Here is a 27,599-nt window from a genome sequence, read left to right as displayed (position 1 = left end):
TATGTTACACAACGAAGGCCGCAAAAATATCTGACACGTTCTTATTTGTAGAGCTGAGTATAAGAACGTGTCACATATTTTTGCGGCCTTCGAAGAGTACCTAACATATTATTGCAGGTGACTGTACATTGACAAACGCTAAACGACAAGAAAAAATGTATCGGTATGACAGATGGCAAGGTACAATCGACGTCAAAGATAGAGTTTGTGCGGAAAGAGAAGAGTCGTGGAATATATGGGGCCCAATACATTCCACGACTCTTCTCTTTCCTCTTGTAGGGAATCCTCATACTGTTGCTCTTGCCCTGAGTAAAATAAACTATGTTTCTGTTACCCCACAGACCTTACGCCATGTTTACCATATAGCACTGACCCCCGGACCGGCTGTGGAGTCGGTTAGGCTAATTAAAATGACCCGAGGGGTCGTAATCTAACTGACATTACCTATCATTGCACCCCATGTTGTTTGGGGGCATATTCCAGTCTGTTTAGATATGCGCAAAATGTGTCACTGAAAAGAAAAGATTGATAATTATGCATCTTTCGTACTATACGCTGTGAAGTACTTCACTCTTTTAGTTCACTAGTGCAGTTTAGTTCAGTAGATCAACAGATCCATCTATATCAAAAGTATTGGTTTCATTTCTCTCATTCGCTGATATATTGAATCAATCAAATAAATTAATTTATGAATCGAGGGTTTAACATGGTGTCCTTGTCAGTCTCTAAGCGAATGAGCAAGTAAATGAAAAGGTTTTTAAACTGAACTGCTGAAGTAAATAACTAAATGAATCCGAGCTGAACTAGTGAATGAAAGAGTGACATCAAGTGAAGTACTTCATTTGAATCTTTCATTCGCAAACTACTCATGGCTACTGTTTAATTAAGTTCAAAGTCAGATTAACCGAAGGCGGTCGCTGATCATAGGCAAGGATCTCCATAACACCCGGTTGTGCGCTGTTCTTATCCAAAATTTTCCTATCACGCTTAACCCACTGAACCGATTTAGATGAAATATGGTATGGAGAAAGTTTGAGGCCTGGGAAAGGAAAGGACTTATCATTACACGCAGACGAAATCACGAGCAGTCTGTCATAATTGACAATGATCAAAATTATGATATGATGACATTGATGACAATGACTTAAAGTTTTGGATAGGAATTAAATGTCTACAATGTCTACCTATGTACAACACCTACTACAGATATAAGTAGTACATATAAAATAGTAGAAATAAAATAAAATGGAACTACAAAATTTAATGCAGTCAGTATGCAGGCAGTAGAGCCCTTAATAATTTTCTACAATTTCTTGTCGGACTATAAGATGGTGGTACTGATGCTCGACGCGGTCCCAGTACATGTCTTCTTGAAACTTATGTCTTTGTCAATAGAGGTGACAGCAGGGTGTCATCTATTGGGCATTAGAATGTCGAGCACTAGTACCACCATCTTAAGTCGAGTGATACAAGAGTAACCCCATTCCACCCTCTTGCCATATCGCGCGGTGCATCGCAGTGAACGTGTCCGACCTTGTGACTTGCTGACTCAGGATGGGTGACATATTGTTCAACCCGGTCTTTTGGCTATATGTAAGGTATAGTTTAATAGGTTTTATCGCAATACTTTGAGGAAAATGGCGAAAATGTAAATACATAAGTACATGATTTTTTTTCAGTATTCATAGGAAACTCTTAGGTTTAGAGATGTAAAGCCTGGCAACAGTTTATTTGACCCTCGCCATTTTGCGGATTTTCAATGGTACTAATTTCTTTTACTGGCAACAAGTACTCTTTGACAACGAGCGTTGGATGTCATCGAATGTCACCGATGTAAACAAACGGAAAATATCTACGAATATATTCAAATATAAACGGTTTTATAACAAAAATTCCAAAAAAAATTACCAAAGATGCGAAAAAAATTGTAGTGAATGCAATCAAATACTTACAGCTTAAAAAAAGACGAAGGATTACATAGCATTCCAATAAACAATGTTTTAAAGTTGGTTGATGACATGACCGGTATTGACATTTTATAGTGCGGTTTTATTGAACTGGTTAGTTGTTAGGTTTGAACTTTAATATTTCATTTAAGGTAGATCGACGATAAAAATCCTATAATCGAATTGGAGACTGAATGTTTTATAATCGAGGTTGGTGGTCCTGAAAGCGACACAACATCTGATGAAAATCAGACTTCGTCAGAGTAAGAAAACGAAGAATATAATAATATTGAATATTCAAAATCAGATTTTGACGAATAGGTAAATTGAAAGAACCGAATTCTCTGTAAGCAATGTTTCTGACATTATACGAGTATCAACATGAAGCCAATGCCCACTACCCCGACTATACATGACGTACGCACATTATTGCCATACGTAAGCTGTTTGCAGCGACACTATCTCAGGGTTAAATAAACTGTTGTCAGGCTATATAAGAAGGGAAAATGGATTTAAAGAGTTATCTATACAGCCGGCCTAGCCAAGGTGACAATCGCTATCGCTTCGACAACGAAACGCTTTGTGTCTCTCTATCACTCTTCTATATGAGTGCGACAGCGACAGTTGCGTTTCGATCGCTACGGAGCGTAAGCGATTGGCATGTTGGCTACGCGGCCTGTATTCGTTCACGCTTGAATTAAATATAATACTTATCGACAACACTACAATACTTATGGCCACTATCCACCCAAGCGTGAACGCGCTAAAATAATTATTTATCGTCTTTAGCCATATAAAAGGGGCTGGATTCTAGAAATAAACACTTCATAGGGTCTTCAAATAAGTTTAATTAAGTGTTTACTCTGAGCAGCAGAGATTATTATATATATTAATTAATTAATTAGTGGAAACTGTGCGGCTTGTGAATGTGTACCATTGACCGGGGTGACTTTCAAATGCAGGGGCGACTTTAAAATTCTAGTTTTTAAGCCATAATATATATTAAATTCTATGGCCGTTTTAAATCTATCAAAGTAACCCCAAATTTTCCAAAGTCACCCCGGTCTACGGTACTCTGATTTTAATACCTATGTGTGTTGTATTTGCCTGTTGGTTTCCTAAAGGATTAAATAAATAAATACATAAGTTTAACCGAACACAATAAACACAGAGTATAGTTTATACTTACACGAGTAGTTTTCTTGAAATTTTATCATAATTCGTGGAGCTATTCCAGACTGGAAAAGTCTAATTCAAACTACGAATTCCCAAGTATAATAAGTATACAAAATATACCTAAAAATGTTGTTTTTTCCAAAAAAAATACTAGCATTTCTACAAATTTCTCTATGGCCGCTTTTATGTACAGTCGGACCAAACTAACCGTGCATGGCTTCTGTAATGACAAGATGTGACAATGTCAAATTTCTGTGAAATTATATAACGATTAAAATGACTCACTCATTTTGTCCTGTGCAAAGTCAAGCTGGCAAAACTGGTGCTACTCAAAAATGGTGCAACTCAGCTGAAACGTCGGAATTAAAGATAAAAACAATGAAATTATATCGCGGTCTGTTCAAAGTGTTCAAACTGGTGCAAAGTTAAGCAGACTTTAGCCAAAATCGGTCAAAGTCGCTCCGTTTATCTGATTTACTAAAAATCATAGACACCAAAATAAATGCCCCAACCCCCTAAATAAGAACATACTTACCTAGGTACTTTTCAAAGTTTTGGTGGTGGCGGAATCTTCTCATTCTGTAAATACGGATTTCCAAACCAATTTCACCGTGGCATATGGCGCAGCCGTTGGCCCACGTGTCGCACCTGAGAGCACACGTGCGGCGTTTTTGTCTGTCTGTCTGTCCGGTCACCCAATAACAGACTGAATCTAATGATACGTGCAAGAGTAGAGAAAATGGGTCAAGAGGTGTAAATGCTACAGCGTAACCAGTTTTCATTGTTCTTGAGTGTATCTAAAATCGTTCGGATGAAAGTTGTAGTGCATAATTGTTTTCCATCGTACTCATCCTAGCATTATGCGCAGGCTGCGCGGCATCCATATTAGCCGCCATAGCTGTTGACGTATTCCCTACATCGCTAAGGTAAGAATAGTCGGCAAATTATTCTCCAGATGGCGCTTAACTTCGGAGCTGTGAAACTAGATGTTGCTCTTAAGGCCATAGCAGCGGCCTATATGCCGCGAGGGGGGCGCTGCTACCGATCTACTCATCATAGCATTATGCGCAGGCTGCGCGGCATCCATATTGGCCGCCATAGCTGTTCACGTGTTCCCTACTTCGCTAAGGTGAGACCTAATTATGGTCAAATTATTCGGTAGATGGCGAATCTTGGCCCCGTGAAACTAGAAGTCGCTCTTAAGGCCATAGCGGCGGCCTATATACTGCGAGGGGGGCGCTGCTACCGGCCTACTCATCAAAGAGTGTAGTAAGTAGGTGAGACCTTATCTAATAGCGGTCAAATTTTCACTAGATGGCTAACTTTGGACTCGTGAAACTAGATAGCATGGTTAGACCAAGCCACAGATCATATAACCAAGCTAGCTATGCATAGCATTTTCAATGACAAAGTGTCGCAATGTCAAGTTTCATGAAGAAAAATAGGTACTTATGACAATTTGACATTGCCTCACTCTGTTTCACCTCTATTCTATTCATGTCGCTGCAGAGTTAGCTTAGACGGACGTTATATAATTAATCATAATCTTATTGTTACAGAGCTATGGCTATGTGCGTGATGTACATGGTGGGGCGATTGGGCGCCGCCGTGGGGGCCTACTTGCTGGGAGCCACACTGCACACGCACTGCGAGCTAGCTTTCACTGCTATGGGGGCTTTTAGTGCTGGTAAGTGCCATTCGCAGAACTAGTAGAACTTAATAAAAAGCAGGCAGGTATAGAGCAGTAAAAGTAAAATAGAACATACAAAGGGAAAATAACTATTACCTACTTACAGTGGAAGATCAAGATTAATTTATTTTATGAAGCAATTTCACCAGCTATAAGTAGGTATAGGTATAGTAACGTAGCTTTTCAATATAAGAACCTTAGGTAGGTACGGTTAGGACTGTGAGAAAAAAAACATAGATTTACATAATTATCAGTAAAATCATATTAGGTTGGCAGGTATTAGCTACTACTACTACCTATATGTAAGTACACATATTTAATTACACAAACGGGTCTACTGTCTACCGCGTTATAATGTCATTGTTTTTACCTTAAATTCCGACGTTTCAGCTGAGTTGCACCAACTCAGCTGTGGTCACGGAAAGACTGGTGCAACTCAGCTGAAAAGTCGGAATTTAAGGTAAAAACAATTAAATTATATCGCGGTAGACCCGTTTGTGTAATTAAATATGTGTACAAAACGCGAGAGTTTAAAGTTTTACCTATATGTAATCAAATATCGCTGATTTAATGTGATATTGATGTTAAATTAATACTATCAATTCTAAATAGCAAACTATTGTTCTAGGCTCAACGCTACTTATGCTCTTCTGGCCCAACCCTCAAGCGGTTCGAGACGAAATGGAAGAAAAGGGTCTCTCATACTAACCTACCTAGTTGTAGTACCACCTTACACTGTTAACTGACCATTTTCAACCTTATTCAAAAGACTTTAAGGTCCATCTATGCTCAGTTATAAGTGTCAGTGAAAGATTAATATAATGTTCCAATTAGATAATATCTGCCTACGTGAGACTGAATGATAGAATGATTACAATTTTGTATTTATACGTTTTGCATTTTAATAAAACGTTAATAGGAATTAGCTTGTTTTTATTTTTATGCCATCTAGCGGGATGATGAGGCGTTATTTTTAATGTACTCAAGCGAGCCTAACAGCGAACTGGCGTGTGTAAGTAGAAAACTACTTTCCTAAATAATTTAGGGAGTCAGCGATAGATGGCGCTATTTAGCACAGTTTACCATTCAATCACTAGATGTCACTTTTAAGCAGTTGCATTATATTTACTTCCACGCGTATTGGGTATTTTTAGGGTTCCGTACCCAAAGGGTAAAAACGGGACCCTATTACTAAGACTCCGCTGTCCGTCCGTCCGTCCGTCTGTCTGTCTGTCACCAGGCTGTATCTCATGAACCGTGATAGCCATGAATGTTGCCGCTATAACAACAAATACTAAAAAGTACGGAACCCTCGGTGGGCGAGTCCGACTCGCACTTGTCCGGTTTTTATAATACCTAGTATTCAACCTTATACCACCTTACCTACTAATTCAAAACCTTAACTATAAAATATATCAATTTGTTTTAATAGGATTAATAAGATAAGTAGTAGTAGAAGTAATCACTTTATTGTACACAACACAGATTTACATAAAATTTACAGAAATAAAGGTACAAAAGCGAACTTATCTCTATATCGGATCTCTTCCAGCTAACCTTCCTAACCTAAGATAGGTAATAGTTTGTAAGTACATACTAGAAGGAACTACCAAAAATTATACTTTTTCACTTAAGTATCTCACTCTACTTTGGTAATTGGTAAATGTAGAAGCAGATTTACCTACTCCACCCTAGTAGATAAATATAGATGCCTGCTAATGAGGTCTTCTTACAATAAGTACATGGTTCCTTATAGGCTTATAAAAGTATTGTATATATAGGTAAGTTCAAATGATAACTTTTATAAACTTGGTTGGATCAACTTTGTTTTGTTGTTATTCTGTCCAGTCTCCCAGGGCGACAACATTGACAAAATTTGTTAGAAGAAATGTAAGTATATGTTTGGTTATTTTAAATATCAGGAAACCATTGTTTCAAGAGTGACCCATGCGACAGTGACAAAAAAGTTGATTCACCCACTTACGTAACGGTTCAATCATTTAAAACACGCTTTAACCCAAATTCCTTCTAAACCATCCCTAACGAGGTCAAAAAAGGTGTCAACACACAAACCGTATCGAGGATCATGGATCAGTTGATCGCTAAATAATGATAATAATGACGCGACATTTGTCACTTCTCGCGCGACGTGTCAACCCTTTGCCACCCCTTTGGCGACGATAAAACTATTAAGTTTATGAAAGGTGGAAGTTGCCAAAAAAACCGGTAACAGGATTGTCGATATTATGTATTTTGAGTGTATGCATGTAGAGTGCGTCTAGGCTTAGGCTATCATTGCATCACTTTGAAACGATTTAGATTTAACCCGTGGAGCGCCCTAAACAGACACGTGTGCTGGTAACTAGTATAGGAGTTCCATACTACGGTAATTCTGGGGCGCTCCAGGGGTTAAGTGAGGTGGTGGTACTGTAACTTAAGTCATTGTCAATATAATAGTACCACCACCTTACGCACTAACAGATCCACACACTAAAATTTAGAAATGCGCACTAAAAGAACTTAGAGGTAATAACCGGGTCAGGTCATACGTCCCGACCTGTCAAATGTCATTCCCTTTTTATTTAGCTTCACCGGCGTCGACTTCCAATCACAATTTTATTGCTATAAATATTTTACGACAAAATAATAGCGGTCAGACCGTAAAAAGCGGGTGAAAAAGGCAGGTAGAAGATTAGGGGATGTATAATGTTTCGGATTCGCCGAGATTGTGATTAGGGCGGCCGTTTAGCGGGCTCGGATCCCGGGTTTTCGACACGACATTTTGATGTAAGGGAAGGTAGTCGTCACGCAGATACTTATACTACTAGTCGCGAGATAACGCATTTTATAGGTAAGTATTTTATTTTATTCTTCAAGCCTTGGATGATGATAATCGTACAGTCACCTGCAATAATTATGTTACACAACGAAGGCCGCAAAAATATCTGACACGTTCTTATTTGTAGAGCTGAGTATAAGAACGTGTCACATATTTTTGCGGCCTTCGAAGAGTACCTAACATATTATTGCAGGTGACTGTACATTGACAAACGCTAAACGACAAGAAAAAATGTATCGGTATGACAGATGGCAAGGTACAATCGACGTCAAAGATAGAGTTTGTGCGGAAAGAGAAGAGTCGTGGAATATATGGGGCCCAATACATTCCACGACTCTTCTCTTTCCTCTTGTAGGGAATCCTCATACTGTTGCTCTTGCCCTGAGTAAAATAAACTATGTTTCTGTTACCCCACAGACCTTACGCCATGTTTACCATATAGCACTGACCCCCGGACCGGCTGTGGAGTCGGTTAGGCTAATTAAAATGACCCGAGGGGTCGTAATCTAACTGACATTACCTATCATTGCACCCCATGTTGTTTGGGGGCATATTCCAGTCTGTTTAGATATGCGCAAAATGTGTCACTGAAAAGAAAAGATTGATAATTATGCATCTTTCGTACTATACGCTGTGAAGTACTTCACTCTTTTAGTTCACTAGTGCAGTTTAGTTCAGTAGATCAACAGATCCATCTATATCAAAAGTATTGGTTTCATTTCTCTCATTCGCTGATATATTGAATCAATCAAATAAATTAATTTATGAATCGAGGGTTTAACATGGTGTCCTTGTCAGTCTCTAAGCGAATGAGCAAGTAAATGAAAAGGTTTTTAAACTGAACTGCTGAAGTAAATAACTAAATGAATCCGAGCTGAACTAGTGAATGAAAGAGTGACATCAAGTGAAGTACTTCATTTGAATCTTTCATTCGCAAACTACTCATGGCTACTGTTTAATTAAGTTCAAAGTCAGATTAACCGAAGGCGGTCGCTGATCATAGGCAAGGATCTCCATAACACCCGGTTGTGCGCTGTTCTTATCCAAAATTTTCCTATCACGCTTAACCCACTGAACCGATTTAGATGAAATATGGTATGGAGAAAGTTTGAGGCCTGGGAAAGGAAAGGACTTATCATTACACGCAGACGAAATCACGAGCAGTCTGTCATAATTGACAATGATCAAAATTATGATATGATGACATTGATGACAATGACTTAAAGTTTTGGATAGGAATTAAATGTCTACAATGTCTACCTATGTACAACACCTACTACAGATATAAGTAGTACATATAAAATAGTAGAAATAAAATAAAATGGAACTACAAAATTTAATGCAGTCAGTATGCAGGCAGTAGAGCCCTTAATAATTTTCTACAATTTCTTGTCGGACTATAAGATGGTGGTACTGATGCTCGACGCGGTCCCAGTACATGTCTTCTTGAAACTTATGTCTTTGTCAATAGAGGTGACAGCAGGGTGTCATCTATTGGGCATTAGAATGTCGAGCACTAGTACCACCATCTTAAGTCGAGTGATACAAGAGTAACCCCATTCCACCCTCTTGCCATATCGCGCGGTGCATCGCAGTGAACGTGTCCGACCTTGTGACTTGCTGACTCAGGATGGGTGACATATTGTTCAACCCGGTCTTTTGGCTATATGTAAGGTATAGTTTAATAGGTTTTATCGCAATACTTTGAGGAAAATGGCGAAAATGTAAATACATAAGTACATGATTTTTTTTCAGTATTCATAGGAAACTCTTAGGTTTAGAGATGTAAAGCCTGGCAACAGTTTATTTGACCCTCGCCATTTTGCGGATTTTCAATGGTACTAATTTCTTTTACTGGCAACAAGTACTCTTTGACAACGAGCGTTGGATGTCATCGAATGTCACCGATGTAAACAAACGGAAAATATCTACGAATATATTCAAATATAAACGGTTTTATAACAAAAATTCCAAAAAAAATTACCAAAGATGCGAAAAAAATTGTAGTGAATGCAATCAAATACTTACAGCTTAAAAAAAGACGAAGGATTACATAGCATTCCAATAAACAATGTTTTAAAGTTGGTTGATGACATGACCGGTATTGACATTTTATAGTGCGGTTTTATTGAACTGGTTAGTTGTTAGGTTTGAACTTTAATATTTCATTTAAGGTAGATCGACGATAAAAATCCTATAATCGAATTGGAGACTGAATGTTTTATAATCGAGGTTGGTGGTCCTGAAAGCGACACAACATCTGATGAAAATCAGACTTCGTCAGAGTAAGAAAACGAAGAATATAATAATATTGAATATTCAAAATCAGATTTTGACGAATAGGTAAATTGAAAGAACCGAATTCTCTGTAAGCAATGTTTCTGACATTATACGAGTATCAACATGAAGCCAATGCCCACTACCCCGACTATACATGACGTACGCACATTATTGCCATACGTAAGCTGTTTGCAGCGACACTATCTCAGGGTTAAATAAACTGTTGTCAGGCTATATAAGAAGGGAAAATGGATTTAAAGAGTTATCTATACAGCCGGCCTAGCCAAGGTGACAATCGCTATCGCTTCGACAACGAAACGCTTTGTGTCTCTCTATCACTCTTCTATATGAGTGCGACAGCGACAGTTGCGTTTCGATCGCTACGGAGCGTAAGCGATTGGCATGTTGGCTACGCGGCCTGTATTCGTTCACGCTTGAATTAAATATAATACTTATCGACAACACTACAATACTTATGGCCACTATCCACCCAAGCGTGAACGCGCTAAAATAATTATTTATCGTCTTTAGCCATATAAAAGGGGCTGGATTCTAGAAATAAACACTTCATAGGGTCTTCAAATAAGTTTAATTAAGTGTTTACTCTGAGCAGCAGAGATTATTATATATATTAATTAATTAATTAGTGGAAACTGTGCGGCTTGTGAATGTGTACCATTGACCGGGGTGACTTTCAAATGCAGGGGCGACTTTAAAATTCTAGTTTTTAAGCCATAATATATATTAAATTCTATGGCCGTTTTAAATCTATCAAAGTAACCCCAAATTTTCCAAAGTCACCCCGGTCTACGGTACTCTGATTTTAATACCTATGTGTGTTGTATTTGCCTGTTGGTTTCCTAAAGGATTAAATAAATAAATACATAAGTTTAACCGAACACAATAAACACAGAGTATAGTTTATACTTACACGAGTAGTTTTCTTGAAATTTTATCATAATTCGTGGAGCTATTCCAGACTGGAAAAGTCTAATTCAAACTACGAATTCCCAAGTATAATAAGTATACAAAATATACCTAAAAATGTTGTTTTTTCCAAAAAAAATACTAGCATTTCTACAAATTTCTCTATGGCCGCTTTTATGTACAGTCGGACCAAACTAACCGTGCATGGCTTCTGTAATGACAAGATGTGACAATGTCAAATTTCTGTGAAATTATATAACGATTAAAATGACTCACTCATTTTGTCCTGTGCAAAGTCAAGCTGGCAAAACTGGTGCTACTCAAAAATGGTGCAACTCAGCTGAAACGTCGGAATTAAAGATAAAAACAATGAAATTATATCGCGGTCTGTTCAAAGTGTTCAAACTGGTGCAAAGTTAAGCAGACTTTAGCCAAAATCGGTCAAAGTCGCTCCGTTTATCTGATTTACTAAAAATCATAGACACCAAAATAAATGCCCCAACCCCCTAAATAAGAACATACTTACCTAGGTACTTTTCAAAGTTTTGGTGGTGGCGGAATCTTCTCATTCTGTAAATACGGATTTCCAAACCAATTTCACCGTGGCATATGGCGCAGCCGTTGGCCCACGTGTCGCACCTGAGAGCACACGTGCGGCGTTTTTGTCTGTCTGTCTGTCCGGTCACCCAATAACAGACTGAATCTAATGATACGTGCAAGAGTAGAGAAAATGGGTCAAGAGGTGTAAATGCTACAGCGTAACCAGTTTTCATTGTTCTTGAGTGTATCTAAAATCGTTCGGATGAAAGTTGTAGTGCATAATTGTTTTCCATCGTACTTTTCTCGGAAACGTTCGTATTTGTCATGCTACTTCAGTCAACCTCAGTACTTTTTGTACCGAGACTGACTGAAATAGCAAGACACGTTCGTACGTTTCCGTAAAAATACGATGGAAATTAATCATGCACTACAGTGACTACATATGTTAGGTACACTTATATTTATAAGTTTCTATTGGCTTCCATGTACATAGTCAGCAGCAGAAGCTGCTAAGCGGGTGAGGTGTTCAAAATTACCTTGACACGCTATTATTCTCTTAATAATAAAGCCGCGTCAAGATCATTTTGAACACCACGCCCGCTTAGAAACTTCTGCTTCTGACTGTACTGCCCCTGTAAGTTTAAAATGATGCTATAACGAAGATCATATCGTTTTATAATTGAGGAATATGTAATGGAACTTCCCATACAACCATTTCCAGTCGCCGTTACGACGCGGTGTTGACACATCTTGTGTCGACACCGTCTGTTTCGGTCACAATTCCAGTCGCAGAGTCGTCGCCGTGTCGACACAGTTACCAGAAATGGGGAAGGGTCGACACATGACACAAAGTGACATAAAGTGTGGTCGCCGTGTGCACACATTGTTTCGGGTTTGCGACTACTTTATGCCAAAATCATTCGTTCATTCGTTCATTTTGTTCCTGTCAAATGGAAACTGTCAGATGGAAAAATACTTAAATAAAAATAAGTGACATTAATACGCCATCACTTAAACGGATTACAAGACGTAATTATATATTGTTTGCATTTATATTACAATATGACTTAAATTATTATGGGGAATTAAACTGCTCGAGTGATTTGATAAACTAAGTGTAATATAATCAACGCGCCACCACATTGTTTTAGTTTAGCCGGAAATGAAATTGTTTACTTCTCAGTGCCTGTGTTCATAACTATATTATTTGAAGCATTTTTAGTACTTCGATGCGTATACTATACTTAAATAACAGAAATAACGCTTTACATACTACGAAACTTGTTAATTATGATGTATAAATATGGTTTAAGGCTGAGAAATATTGCAGTCACAAAGTAGTTGCAATGTTTCGACTTTGTGTCGACTCTGTGTTGACACATGACACGCGCTGTCAAAAGTAATAACAAAGTTACTGGTATGTTACTGGATTTGCAAAATGGCTCCTTGTGTTGATTTGTTTTCAGATATTCTCAAAGTGTAAAAATGCCGTGGTCAGAGATGGGCATTAATCGATTAACTGTTTATTCGACTAATTAATGCAATAAAAAAAGTTAATTCTCAAATTTTAATCGCGATTAGTTTAGTCGACCTAACATAGATTGAAATTGAATTAATCTGAATATTAATCGAATAAATTATCGATTAAATCTCGATTGAAAGTTGACAGGGGGCCATTTTTGTACGTAAAAATAATAGAAATGTCTTGCATGCAGATGGTAGCAAAACACTTTGTCATAAAAGTCGAGATGGGTGTCGATATATATGTTTTAGGGAGTGCCGATTTCGAAAATAATGACCATTTTGGAATCCGAAATGGCGGCCATGCACTGTGTCATAAAAGTCGTCATGGGTGTCGTTTTATAGGTTTTGGGGGGCGCAGATTTCGAAAATGATAACATTTTCAATTTAAAAATGGCGGCAATGCACTATGTCATAAAAGTCGTCATGGATATCGTTTTATAGGTTTTAGGGGGCGCAGATTTCGAAAATGATGACTATTTTGGAATCCAAAATGGCGGCCATGCACTATGTCATAAAAGTCGTCATGGGTGTCGTTTTATAGGTTTTGGGGGGCGCAGATTTCGAAAATGATAACATTTTCAATTTAAAAATGGCGGCAATGCACTATGTCATAAAAGTCGTCATGGATATCGTTTTATAGGTTTTAGGGGGCGCAGATTTCGAAAATGATGACTATTTTGGATTCCAAGATGGCGGCCATGCACTATGTCATAAAAGTCGTCATGGATGTCGTTTTATAGGTTTTAGGGGGCGCAGATTTCGAAAATGATGACTATTTTGGATTCCACTTTTATGACAAAATACGTAGCCGCCATCTTGGATTATAAAATGATCATCGTTTTCGAATTCTGCACTCCCTAAAACCTATAAATCGACATCCGTGACGACGCAAGTTATCTTTATTTTCAGATCTAACAAATTGCTACAGAATACAAAGGACAAAAAAGAAGCGAGGAGGTAATGAAACAAGCAAAAATACAGATGATTCCTCGACGCAATTGGGTGATTCTTAAATTGTGTCCAGATTTTTTTTGTCATAAAAGTTTATATTTTTGACATATTACTCTCACAAGTTCCGTGACATTTCGACCTTGTAATTTTTTAAGTAAATGTTTTTGTTTATCTATGAGGATCTCACTAGAATAGTATAATCAAGGTATGTATATACTTGATGAATGAAATAGTAACGCAAAAAAAATATATATTTGTGTCTTATATTCCTGCCGAAGACTTTTATTTTACCTTTTCCTTCTACACAAGTTTGGCCAAGTAATAAGAATTTAGGGCTCTCAATTTTATTTTGACTTCTACAACAGTAAAGCTACGAGGCCATGTTTGGTATCGTTTTCGTATAAATTCGCAGTACCAAATTTAGTTAAGGTATCACATTGACACCATTCCGAAGTAAAAACATATAAACTTATTAAAATACTTTCTTTTAAACTTATGAGATGGGCAGACACCATAGCAAAAGACATGAGGGCCTGCGACGTTTCAGTAGACGACACGTCCGATCGCGCGAAGTGGAGAGAAAAGACCAGAAAAGCAGACCCCACAATCAGATGGGAATAATAATGCTGAGGAGAGAGAGAGACGGACATACATACAGACGCACGAGTGATCCTATAAGGGTTCCGTTTTTTCCTTTTGAGGTACGGCACCCTAAAAAGATTTATTTTTATTTTGTGGAATGGTGTCAATGTGATATCTTAAATGGATTCAGCACCCCAGATTTATACGAAAACGATACCAAACACGGCCTAGCACCTTCACTGATATAGATATATCAAGATAAAATTGAGAGCCCTAAATAAACTTTCAAGAGCGGATATCTCAAAAACTATTCAACATATCGAAAAAATTGACGGAATAAACTTGTAACAAATTAAATTAACTTTCATTTTGTATAAGTGGCCATGTCGCTGAGATGCATAGTTTCCGAGATATAATCGAAAAACGGGAAAATGGGACCTTCAAAGCCCCCTCTCTCTCCCCCGCTCAAGGGCTACGGCCGGGGACTTTTGATATGTTCACCTCCTAACTTGTCAAACCGAGTTACGGAGTCAAAAATTGTGTTCCGAGCATTTCCCTCTACAACTTTTGGAGCATTCGTTGCCTGACCTAAGAGTAGCTTATTGAATTTCTTTAAAAACTTTTCTGTAAAAGGTTGACGGGTGTTGGGTGTTTATATGGTTTCGGTCGATTATTATCATTTGCATTGCCCATGATGACTTACTAGAATTACGAGTACACGAGACACTAATAGTAGTTTGACAAACCTTGGTTTTCAAGAGGTATTTTATATTGACATTTGCTGTCACAAATTTGCTGTCAGATTTAGTCGCAAACCGCACGCAAAGTGCACACAAATGTGTCGACACCTTGTTACGGAAAAGTGTAGACACGGCGACGACACTTTGTTTCGAAACAATTCTAGACACATTGTGTGGACTCTGTTACGACACATCTGACATTTAGTTACCACTTTGTGATTCTGCGACTGGAATGGTTATATGGGTTACCCCCAATACGTGCACATAGCGTGACGGTGTATTAGCATATAAACGGTATGGCACACTGTCGCTCTAAAAATTGTCTCTAAAGTTGGACGTTAACTTAAGGGTCACACGAACCCGTTGCCGAAAAAGTCGCTCCCATACAATCGAAGTGACGCTCTCAATTTAAAACGACACGCTATAATAACATATAAATTGGCTTGGCAAAGTAACACATATCTATGTACCTACTTATATAGTACCTACTGTACATATACCTACTAGTTAAGTAGTTTTTCTTGATATTAACAATTGTACCTAATACATACAAAATAGAGCGAGTAGAAGTTTCGTAGGTAGGTATATAAAACTTCTACGTTTTCTACTGGCAACGAATCTAGCAAAGAATCGTCAAAAGCAAAGTTTGTTGGAATAACTTTTTTCTGGCAATTTCTCCTTTTGCCCAAAAAGAAACCTCTGACCCTGCGCGCGCGCAAGTACACACGCAGTAATTGGCCGTATCGTGGGAACCGCGCCACCTGCCCGTCTGTCCGTCCGTCTTGTTCCCATAAACCACCGTCACACTCTGTGGACTTGACCCTACATGTAAGTATCTGTAGGTATATGGAAATTGTGTGACTCTTCGAACATATGTTACTAGAAGTTTAACTGCCGTGGTTTCGTCTGTCTGTGGGTCCGTTTGGTTCCAATAAGCTACCTGTCTGTTCCATACCATCACATTCTGTAGACTTGAAATTGCCTTCTTTAATTTACCCTTCTTCCTTCTTCTTATACTAGTACCTACAGCGTACCTAAGTAGGTACCAATATAGATTCTGCACGCGACTTCATCCGCGTTTCGAAAATTAAATCCCAACGAACTGGAATCACTACACGTAATAAAACAAAGTCCCCGCCGCGTCTCTGTGTGTATGTATTTTCGCGATAAACTCAAAAACTACTGAACGAATTTTCATACGGTTTTCATCTATCATTAGAGTGATTCTTGAGGAAGGTTTAGGTGTATAATCTGTTACGGTTTTGTGTAACCCGTGCGAAGGCGGGCGGGGTGTATTTATGGAAAAGGGATAACTTTCACGTTTATTTTTTTTAAATTTTAGTAAGTCAAAAATGTACTAAGAGCTTCTTCTGTATACAATCCGCAACTGACTAAATGGTACCCAAAAAACCGCGGATACCTCAACTTTGTACAGTCAGCAGCAGAAGTTGCTAAGCGGGCGAGGTGTTCAAAATTACCTTGACGTGCTCTTATTCTCTTAACAATTAAGTCGCTTCAAGATCAAATTGGACACCTGGCCCGCATAGCAACTTCTGCTGCTGACGGACACCTACTGAACTAAAGCCAAAACCAATAAGCTACACTCGATAACAACACCATTATAGCCACGGCTCAATTTCCTCCCAACACTTAAGGCGCGTCTCTCCCAGTTAAGGCGCTACCGACAAGTAATCGATTAAACAAACATCCGGACCGCCATAAATCAAACCTGATTGGATGCGCCAGAGATTATGAGCGCAGAGAGTCATACACAAACTTTTACCACGCTTTTCTGAGGTTATAAAAAGGAAAAAATGTTATTGAATGTCGTTTTCGGCAAAAAAACTTTGTTTTCTTTTCTTTGTTTTGTATTTGTAAATAAAAAAGTAGGTAAATCTTATTGGTAAATTGTCACTTAAAATGAATTGGTAGGTTTTTTTTTGTGAAACCCAAGTCGTTTTTGCAGTGTTACAGATGTAGCGCATAATTATTTTCCATCGTTTTTTCACGGAAACCAATGACGGAAACGGGACGTGTCTTGCTGTTTCAGTCAGCCTCGGTACAAAAAATAACTGAAGTAGCAAGACAAATACGAACGTTTCGGAGAAAATACGATAGAAAACAATTATATGCACTACATCTTTAGTTACTTGTTACTTTTTGATATCTGTCAAGTCAAGAAGGATAAGTCAAGTCAATCCTTGTAAATTCTGTTGACATGTACATATGATATGTATATGTCGCAGTACGATAGATAAAGCCGTTATATAGTTATAACCCTAGGGATATAATTATATGTCGTAACATAGTTATACGAAAGCGATTCATTACTATCTTACTAGGAATATAACTATAATACGTCTTTAGTTTAGTGATATAGTTATATTACTGGATTAAGTTTAGTCAAATAATTGTAGGTAGGTAGTGCGGCGGTGCGGCGGAGGTATAGTTATATCCCTAGGGATATAGTTATATGCCGTATAGTACGTATTATAATCATATTCCTAGTAAGATAGTAATATCTTACTAGGAATATAACTATATAATATACAATTATTTCACTAAACTTAATCCAGTAATATAACTATATCACTAAACTAAAGACGTATTATAGTTATATTCCTAGTAAGATAGTAATGAATCGCTTTCGTATAACTATGTTACGACATATAATTATATCCCTAGGGTTATAACTATATAACGGCTTTATCTATCGTACTGCGATATATCCATAAACAAAACCGGCACGCCTGCTGCTGCTCTATGCAGCTTACTCTATGCAGAGCGGAGACGCGCCACTCTTGCGCATCCCAATCAAATCCGCCGATCAGGTGCTATATTCCGCCGTTCTTACAAAAGGGCGTGACTTTATTACTTTTCCTTTTAACATATGACCTTTTGGTATGAGTGTTCTTATTATAATCGAGGCTGTAGTGCCGTTTCCTTCTGGCGAAGTGTATTGTGTGATTGTGATGTGATTTAAAGAAAAGGTTACGTTTCTGTTGCAAAACATTGCTAAGTATGCAGTATTACAACAAGGACGATATAATTATCAACTTCCTTGATTAATTGAGTAGAGTTAGACCAAGAAAAGACTGCAGCGATTTTGATAGGCCACGCAATGCAAGTGTTATTTTAAGCGTCAAACTTACATGAAATTATGACAAAATAATAACACTTGCACTGCGTGGGCTATCAAAATCGCTGCAGACTTTTCTTGGTTTAACTCTTACAATATTTGCTGCATTACTGTCATGATTTTAATTAAGAAAATGTGCAGATAGAACTTGAAGTGTTAAATATACATAACACACAACCCCTGAACGGGCGAAAAATTATATTAATTGAATTCAATTATAACCACTTAACCACTTATTATAATATATTAATAACCACTGCTAAAAATCTTAGTGATATTTTTGGTTTAGTATTCCTATTTATTTTTATAAAGAACGTTTCTATAATATTCATCACAAAATGAAGAAATTCTACAAGCTACTAAGGTAACATGACCAATTTACACAAAAATAATTTGTCGATGAGAACATAAAACATCGACCTAAGCAGTTTACGCCTAAAATGATTTGGAGCTGTTAAACAATATGGCCGAAACCTTTCAACCCTGTGATCAGGCCGAAACTGACCTGATTAAAGATTTTCTAAATGTTAGACCAGATAGATACTTTTAGTTTTAAAATATAGCAATTTCAATTGCAATAGTTCAATAAAAATATATTGGTACCTATTATGTACGAAATTTGGGGAAAAGGATCCATCTCCAAAAATCTGTCAATAAAACTTGAGCATTTTGTCAAAAAAGTTTTAATTTTAATTCATTTACTTCAATGTCTCTTATTAAAAAATACATGCAAGCAGATCGATATCCAGGGCATTGTTCCGGTATTATGGTAGTTATGTTACCCAGTGGGCTAATCATAGCAATTACAAAACAAAATATATAAAATTCTTTTTTATTTTTTAAGTACGTATTTCTTAGTGAAATAATTATGTTTCTTAGTTTTATACGACCACGAAGAAGCTATATTATGCTTAATATATGTATACCCGCCATCTAAAATAGTCCTAAATGACTCACCAGGTAAGTTGTAAGTTAAGTTGTACAGAATAAAATTAAAATCCCTCGACTCCTCCATCCTTAAGACAATCTACAAACTTAACGCCAAACATTTAGCGGGCACCAAAGAGTTTTTATTATCAAAAAACTAAATTTCCTAACGCCCACTGTTGGTTTTAGATTATTACTTAATCTTCTCTGCTCCACAAAAGATAAAAAAATGGCGCCAAAATCTTTTTTAAGGCCGCCATGTTTTTTTATTGTTTTATTGGTGAATTTTATTGCTACTAGTCGGAAGGCAATGGTTAGTAATCATAGGTTTTCGTAGAAACAGCCGAAAAATGGTAGCAACACAAACATTTTTATGTTTACTATCTTCATTATACTCGTAGTTTTTGGATGTTGATTATGTTTGAATGGATTTAAGTCGTGAGATTCGATTGTTAACTAATGTGATTTTTAGATTCAGTAATTTCACGAGTAAGTTTGATTCTGCTACATTTGCCAGGAAACAATGTAAATTTCTTGTCATGCTTGATAATATTGTTACACTTCACAATTTCGGCGACGGAAAACATAACATCGTGAGGAAACATAAGACCGAGAATAAATTATTTCAACCAAATAAAAGAAAAGGTTCAGCTCGTGTCATACCAAAAGGTTGAGCAGTTGGCAGAGGACTGGACGAATTGGAGATTGCTCCACCGACAAGAGCACAGCTCTTAAATATAAAGAACAAGAGAGCTAATACTTTATTTTACCATCGTCGTAAATAATGCCTTCCATTTGTTAGCGTATTTATGAGATGTCATTGGTACCTATAGAAATAATATCCTGGGTAGTTCTACTTATGTATCATATTATATTATGGCATATACATCACAAATAAGAACCAATGTGAAAATTATTGACGTCTGTATTTTTAAGACAAGCCGGTAAAAATAACATTTTGCCTACCAATTTCTAACAATTTACAAAATAAAGAAAATGGCTTCCAAAAAAGCAAAACAAACAAGAGCATAATTCATTATTACACGAAAGATTGGGCCAACAGCCATAAATGTCTATAATCGGGAATCGAACCCAAAAGCTCGCACCCAGTAATCAGCTTTAATCACCTTGTTTGCCCAAAACGCGGGGTGTTAAAAAAAAAAATGTTTACTTAAAAAGTTTTTTTTTGTAAAATTACTAACAAACAATCAAATGTAAATAAACGATTTTGTGTATATTATATAATATAATATGTTAGCAATGACACAATGACACTGAGAGCCCCTTACTACGTGAATGGGACAGTGTAAAGGTTTAAGAATATAGGCGCAAGCAAAGATATGACGTAAAACAGAAAATAATGATGCAAAATGATGTTGATGACTGTAAGTTGACAATATTTAGTCCCTCGGAGTCTATATTTATTATTATTGTTAAAAATGAAACATACCTCAAATAGATCTAACAGATACTTATTATTTTTATAGAATTATTTAGTAAGATATCTAGAAATTAAGTAGGTACACCATATATGTAATAAAATTTACCTATTATAATAAAATGCATATCGTTACATCTTACAAACAAACCAATAAATATTCAATTTAAATTAGTATTCAATTCAAAACAATAAATCTAAAAAGCCCAGTGGTTTTGAACTAGCATTAAATATTACAGCAAAAAACATGCAAATTTAAACAAAAGCTCGTGACTCGTAGAAAAACAAGAAACGGTACCGAAAACAGAACTGTCACCGGCTAATTTCAATATGGATAACTAATATTTGTTATAATAACCGGGGCATTATAAAGAGCCTAATTATTGGTTTTTGTCTCGTGACAAAACAGTATTTGTTTAATGAAGTGTGTGATAATTATCCGCATGTACAATGTTATGTTTGCATTCTATTTTATTATTTTAAACCTTAGGTATCGGTAATAGCATTTAAAATCTCAGGAACGGTTTTAAATTCACAGCATCAATATTATTGCATGAAAATACAAGTACAAATTTAATTTTACTTATCGTTCGCTCAAACCGTGTCCCTATTTCAATACAAACAAAGTTCAATTTCGAGTAAACCTTGCTTTCTTCACACGCAAGGGAGTTAATTTGCATTGGTCCATTTTGCGGTTTGCGACAAAGACATTTTTTTCTTTTTTTTTCGGGCCTATTGCGGTGGTCGGCGCCTGCGCGCTGACTTGCAAATCATATTTGCGTGTCCATCTATTTGTCATAATTCGATGCGGTACCTTTTGTTTTTTTTTCTACTGCTTATCTGTTTAATAAAACTTATTTTAAATCACCGAGTGGATAGATTTCATTGATTTGTGTTAAAATTGAACAAAAGCTATAATTATATGAAAGATAAAGTAAATGGTAGTAGACATAGATACATAGTGCGGAACATACCGCACGTAAATACAACTACAATTGCCAAAACGGAAACTAATGTTCTCACTTTTATAAGGAATCATTATGTTACATTTGCATTTGATTTGTGTGTTATATTTGCGATAATTAGTTTTGTGTGAAAGAAAGAAAAAATAAATAAAGTACATTTATTTAATACAAACGAAAATACATGTCGAAAAGCGACAGTAGCCTCCATTTTTAAAATGTTTTCATAAAAACTTTGAACATATTAATTTTTTAACACACTTTAAAATGTATAGAAAGGAGCACTGTCCTTGGTTAAAAATACATGGCTTTTTGTACAATTTTTGTAAAAAAGGCTTTTTTCAAAAGGCCCTTTCATCCGATCGCGTGACTTGGGGGCAATAAGGGAGCTCTTTTCATTAATATAATATTTATCATTACAAGGGCATTCGTACCGTTTGCCGCAAAGAATGCTTCGTTTGGAGGTCAGAGTTTTTTTCGTACGCGGAAAAGAGATAAAAAATGAGGCTTGGGATCGAATGAAAAAAAGATCGAAGACTGGGAAGTGACTTTGATTTCTCTACGATAAATTGACAATGTTTTGCATCTACATTTTACTCGCTGATATTTTGGGATGCTTAAGTAATATCCTTCAAATGTGTTGAATTTTAATTTATACATTAAGAAAATTTTATTTTAAAAACCAAATTATACACTTCTTGAAGCAAGGATGCTTCCTACCTATAGCTTGACCAGGAATATATGATCACGCGCCATGTTGCGGAGTTTCAATGGAACTATTTTTTTCATACTGTACTGAACTGTCATCCTATACATGAGAATAACAGCGCCCTCTTGACAATGATCATATATTACTGGTCAGGCTTTACTCACTGCTACCTAACCTTTCCGTACAAAAGTTTTTGCAGATGTGTCGTGTAAGCTAGAGCATTTTTTTTAATTTTATTGTAAATATTTTGGCTGCTTTGAAGAGCTCCAAAACTATTAAGAAATCAAAACTTGCTCTGAAATATATGTCATTTTCCGTTGAGTTACAAAAATATAATAGGTATATTTCCGTAACTCAGAGGAAGATTTTTAATAGGACATATGAAATGGCGCTTACAATGCACAGAATAGGGAACTCTACAAATATCTATCCACGAAATTTTATCGACATATGACAGAAAAAAAATTGGCAACAAAATAAAACTCTGCCCGTTAGCATTTTTCTGTCTTGTATTTTGTAAATGTTTCATCTTCAACAATTCAACAAGCTGCGTAAACTTATGCATGAAATCTGCCTTAAAGTAAAACATCTTTCTTACGATATTATGTATTTTATTTCTTTATGCAATTCAAAATCATGCTTTTTCCAGGTAGCTCTCGTGTCTTACTAAATTATCGATTAAACTTATACAAAACTAATATAAAACAACGTCCATTTAACACGTCTAAGATTTCGGCAACTGTCTACACATTTAAGTCATTAAACTAACTTTAATACTAAGTTACGTTTCCAGTCAAGTTTCGTATAAAATCGTTTGGTTTTGAAACTGGAACGTAACGTAATTCTCACCGTTTTGTCCGCCGAGGTGTGAATTAGGCCCACAGGGCAAAATCAACACGATTCGATGATTGTATACAATCGAGTTCAAATAAATAAAAATAAAAATCGAGTTTAATGTTATTATAATAATCGATCAAACACCTTTGTTTTAGCTTCGATCTAATTACGTAATAACTGATTTGATTGTTATTTAATTCTATATTTTGATGCAATACAGGAAAGTGAGGAATGTAGATTTAATGTTATATGGATGGATAGATAGATAGAATACTCTTTATTGACACACCTTAGTCAAATATACAGCTTGAAGAAAGCAATTGATTAAATATAGAGGTAGTAAACAGGCAGTCTTATCGCTGAATAGCAATCTCTCCCAAACAACCTTTGGGTAGTGGAAACAAATCATTTAGTCAAAAATAGTAGTAGTAGTTACAATAAAACAAACATAATATATAAATAAATAGACATACATACTTACATATAAATACGTATACTCGTATAAACAAACCGAAATATAACAGCAATATCAATATCACACAGAGTAATAGATAACTATGACCCTAAGGGAGAGATAGATAAAGTTCTTTTCACCACACCAGCTCGGAAAGGCTTACTTTGCACTTCAAAAACGGATAGCAAAGTGCAACTTTGTATCAGTAATTCACATGTGAGGCAAAGTAATCAAATGCGAATTTTGAGTTGTTTTCTTAGAATTGACTTTTAAATGATGATTTTGGATGATAAATATTAAATAACATTCATTTGAATTTGATTTGATTTTGTTTGATATTTTACATTAAATATCTGCTGAAAAATTTTGTGTTTCATTTGGGGGCAAATTTTGTTTAACCCTCGTGCAACGCTCAAGATTCCATTTTTCATATTTTATCATGATTCCAATTTTGGAATCTTTCGCTTGCTCGGGAATCAATATTTAGCACGAGCGGTTAAACAACAACTTTACCTTGTAAAACAAATAACTATTAAGTGGTTAGGTATATTGTACCTAGGTGTAAAATGATTCTTGTCTTTCATGTGAATATTAATATTTTCGTATAAAACGACCAAGAATTAACCCTTTACCGCATGGATTTTTTATTCTCTCTGAATTAAATATATCTAATAAAACACTATAAATGTAACATAAAAAAAATTGTGAAAAAAATCTATATTCGACCCAATTAAAAATAATAGTAAATAACAATTTGTTCCACATTTGGAACTTTATGTATTCGTAGCTAAACGGAGCCCGATTATTAAACTGGTCAAATTTGGAACTGTATGCAATATATGTATGGAAAAGTAAGTTTAAAAAAATCACTTACAATTTCAAAAACTAATAATTATTTTTATACTTATTTTTGGTAAGGTTTAGGCTATAGTAGCCACTTACCAGTCTTACCACCATACGGAACGTATGAACGTTTGTCATTGACGTAGTAAAATAATTTGATCGTTATTGGTTATCTGTAGCTACCAGCTGTCACGGGTTATCTACAGATTATTAGCAATCCGGCTAACGTACCTAACTTAACAAAAATAAAATAAAGAAGTAGCTTGCCTGAGTGCATAAGGTTCCATATTTGTCAAACTGATAAAAAAATCACTAATGCATAATGTTCCATATTAGTCCAATCCTTCTAGCTTATAACGCATAGTGTTCCATTTCAGGAACAAACTTTCACGACATCATACATAGTAATTTGAATATAAATGCTTACATGTTTTACCGTAAAATCTCGCGGCATCTATTTTTCTAATACTCAACGCTGGAAATTTATTTATTGCACTAAATATAACAACGAAAAGCTAATTACAAAATAGTCAATCACACTTGCAAGTAAAATTGCCGGACGTCGGTGGAAAAGATAACGTCATATGGACCACGAACTAGTTAGAAGCTGTATCAAGTACAGAAAACGTTCAGTAGTATTCATAGTTTCTACCTCTTACAAGTTCAGTAAAACAGATGACGCTTATATCAATCCAAGAGGATAATATCATTACGTTCCAAATTTGGACCCATATGCGGTAAAGGGTTAAGGCTGTATCAAATATTACTGCACGTTTTCAAGATATATCACGAAGTGTCCATCGTTAAAAGTAGAGGATATCTTTTACGTCAGATTTAGGTCTTCGAACTGACGACTCTCTGACCCTTAAAAAAAATTCACAACTTGCATTTCTTATTTCTAAAGAATTAAGACCTAAATTTGCTTAAACCATCAGTATTATTAACTTTGCACTCTCACACTTCACCAACTTTATTTTTCGTTTAATAATTGTAAGAATATACCGTATCATTGAAGCAAGAGAGCAGAAATTCCTTTGTTTCCCATTTTACCACCGGCAAACGTATTGTTGTAGTTAACTAATTTTGCATAAAATAAAGCATTAATGGTGTATTCATTTATGTAATTGTAACTACCTTACAGGCTTATTCGAATTTTCGTTATTCAATCTATTTCCGATATGACGTGGTCCATTAGATTTCGTTTTTTTTGACATTAGAAAAAGACTACGCGATCTTGACGTGTCTTTTACTCTTTTAATTGAAAAAAAAAATGCTTTATTAAAATCAGTAATTATTACTTATGAAAGCAAAAGAATGTAAATAATCGTACATACTTATAGGATTCATAATTGTTACATATTTGCCGTGACTTATTTTTCAAAAGTGTTTTTCAATAAAAAGACACGTCAAGACCTTTTTTCTAATGCCAAAAAACGAACTATAATTACCTACTTCACACAAAATCGATTTTTTAGATCCCCCTCCCCCTTTGTTATATTTTCATAGGAAAGAGATAGGTCTGTTGCTGTGATGTAATATGTGGATGAACCCTATGATAGTGATCTGTAACTGTCAGTGTCAAAAGCTTCAACCAAAAACGTCACTAAACTATATCGGAAATAGATCGAATAACTAAAACTCGAATACGCCTGTTATCCTTTTGTATGGGTTTGTATGGTAGTAATGCGCGTTGCGTGATCTTCAGAGTGTTGTAATTGTATCCATTGTCACAATGGCCGGAGGGAATGAACTTTGCATCGGTAACCCATTTATGAAATTCGCGTATACGCCCATGACCCATTTGGTTGTTTTGTTTGTGTAACTTCGTTCGACGATCCCCTGATGGTTTTGCAACTTACTACAGCAGGTTCATCATCATCATCATCATCTCAGCCATAAGACGTCCACTGCTGAACATAGGCCTCCCCCTTGGACCTCCATTCGTACCGGTTGGAAGCGACCCGCATCCAGCGTCCTCCGGCGACCTTAACAAGGTCGTCTGTCCATCTTGTGGGTGGACGTCCTACGCTGCGCTTGCTAGTCCGTGCTACAGCAGGTTGCCTACTGTAAAACCTCCTCACGGTCAGTGTCGTAGCGTGAACTAATGTAACCGTGGGCGAAGTCGCAGCTACGAGGCCCTTTTCTTTCAATGTGCCCGAAGGGGCCTCGCGCGACTCACCTTCCTCCTTATCATGGAACAAGTAAATTTAACCGGCATTTCACTAATTTGTTTTGCGATGAATGTATGTTTCAGGATTAGTCAAGTAGAATTTTACGATATCTTAACTTATTTTATACTAGTAGCTCTGTGAGCAGTAACCCTCGCCGGCATAACTTAAAACTGAATAAACGTGGTCCGCCATTCAATTAAATTCGAAATTCTAAAAATATTTACATATTTGCACAAATACCTACTAAGCGTACAAAACAGGTGGTACCTATACAAAGTTTTCATTTTCATTCCTTATTCATTTTGACAAAACCTGAATCGACAAAAAAAATCTATTGAACCATCAAACCTGCTCACATAATTTCACGAGAATAGGTTGAGAATTGCGACCTGTAAAGGAAATCTTCCGGACATACGAAATCAACTTTGCCCAATCTGAAACGGAGATCTTTGCTAATGCTCAGGCAAGAAGGATCATTAAAATATTACATTTTGCAATACGGCCATGTGTGTTGAAAGCACAACAGCGCCACAAAGGCAGATAGTCAATAAGAGCAGCTCGAGCTACCGGCGCAAGGACGCCGCCTTGGGCCAAACGGCAGCGGCGGTAACGACGCCGCGAGCAAATTACGTGCCAAAAATTAAATTGTACAGCTATACAACACATATTTCATTTAATGAGTAAAACATACAGATAAAATTGTCTTCATTTCTCTAAAAAAAATTTAATTCTAAAACAAGAAGTATGGAAAATGAATATTATTTGTATATTGACGTATGACTATGGCGTGTCCGCTCATAGCCGCGCGCGTAGTACGGAAACCATTTTAGTATACATGTGCTCACACCATAGTCTATTTACGTATGTGTAAATTGCTAAGGACCGGACCAGGGCTATAAATGCGAAAATCGAAGTTCGCAAATT

General features: G+C 36.4%; 1 protein-coding gene and 1 long non-coding RNA gene across 2 annotated transcripts in view; one reads left to right on the top strand and one right to left on the bottom strand.

The window, feature by feature from the left end:
- LOC134806110 (cadherin-87A) overlaps positions 1–27,599 on the bottom strand; it is a 484,783-nt gene that overhangs the window by 254,032 nt on the left and 203,152 nt on the right. The window lies entirely within an intron of this gene.
- LOC134799956 (uncharacterized) lies at positions 4,151–5,734 on the top strand. The gene is made up of 3 exons (XR_010145489.1): positions 4,151–4,251; positions 4,682–4,809; positions 5,441–5,734. It is a non-coding gene; the product is annotated as an uncharacterized LOC134799956 (long non-coding RNA).

The sequence above is a fragment of the Cydia splendana genome, chromosome 2 (genome assembly GCF_910591565.1).
Source record: "Cydia splendana chromosome 2, ilCydSple1.2, whole genome shotgun sequence".
NCBI lineage: Eukaryota > Metazoa > Arthropoda > Insecta > Lepidoptera > Tortricidae > Cydia > Cydia splendana.
This window is presented reverse-complemented; position numbering and strand designations above follow the sequence as displayed.